Below are 1,308 nucleotides of genomic sequence, written 5' to 3'. Positions count from 1 at the left end.
CGGACCATTTTCATTTATATAGTGCTCTGTGAACACAAATTAGTTAGCATAAATCAGTTAAATGACGAAAAATTAGGTATCTATTTACTTGTAACCACTCAGTGTAGCTTTGCGCGAAATTCAAAACAAACAAACAATCGACCATGCATGTTGACAATAGCCCTGCAGCGTAGTTTCCACTGCCAAAAGCTCCGTCGTATGGAAATAATGGAAAGTCCAATACACCTAATGATTTATTTATTCAAGTTTCGATGTTAGCGTTGCTACCGTTGTTCTCCAATAGGTCTGACTTTAAAATATACTACGTTTAAACAGAAATTCCACTTACTAACTAATTTCGTACCTCTATTGAAGAAAACAATCCGCAATCGTGCGATATGAATAATATCTAATAAAACACAAAACTTATTTTCATCAGCTTACTCTCCCCAGTTCGTCCGAAGTTCAGTTCAGTCTTATTTTAAAGTTTCTTTATGTTCTGTAAATGATCAACTAGTACATTATACCGAACATATCTGGACCACCTTTCTAACAAAACGTGAGCATTAGGACTAACGTTGTTTCCAGCCATGCACCCAAAAGAATATATTACATAAGAATGATAGTAACATTTTAAGAATTAAAAAAAAATGTAGTTATCGTAATGACACAAACTAAGTTTTATTCAAAATTTTCCAGAACAGTTAATCATTTACAATCATTCAGTAATGTTATTCTACTAAAAAACCAACAACAAAAAACTTTAATGTGGTACAATGATGTTTATTTCGTTTTTGTTTTGCTGCAAATGTTTCGCATGAAACTTATATATATATATGTTAAGAAAGTATTGGTACACGTTGATCTTTTATCATATATATAGTTATAACTTCTGTATCATGATGAAACAGCCACGTTTGCAACTAATAGAGCTGTTAAAGTAAAGCGTGGTTTGTGATTTCTTTATCGAATTAAATATAATGGGTCAGCAATCACCAGTAGGGGCATAAACGTAAAAAATTAAAAACAATAAATCACATTTATCAATGGAGGACAAAAGCTTTATTAATGGTACTGAACTTTCTGGAGGGACTGATTAAAAAAATCAGATCTTAACGGTGCTGAACTTTCTAGAGGGATTGGTTCAAAAACAGATCTTAATAGTGCTGAACTTTCTGGAGGGATTGATTTAATCTCAGATCTTAACGGTACTGAACTTTCTGGAGGGATTGATTCAAACTCATATCTTAACGGTACTGAACTTTCTGGAGGGATTGATTCAAAAACAGATCTTAATGGTACTGAACTTTCTGGAGGGATTGATTCAAA

Source organism: Limulus polyphemus, unplaced genomic scaffold (genome assembly GCF_000517525.1).
Source record: "Limulus polyphemus unplaced genomic scaffold, Limulus_polyphemus-2.1.2 Scaffold1278, whole genome shotgun sequence".
Lineage (NCBI taxonomy): Eukaryota > Metazoa > Arthropoda > Merostomata > Xiphosura > Limulidae > Limulus > Limulus polyphemus.
Note: the sequence above shows the minus strand (reverse complement) of the source record.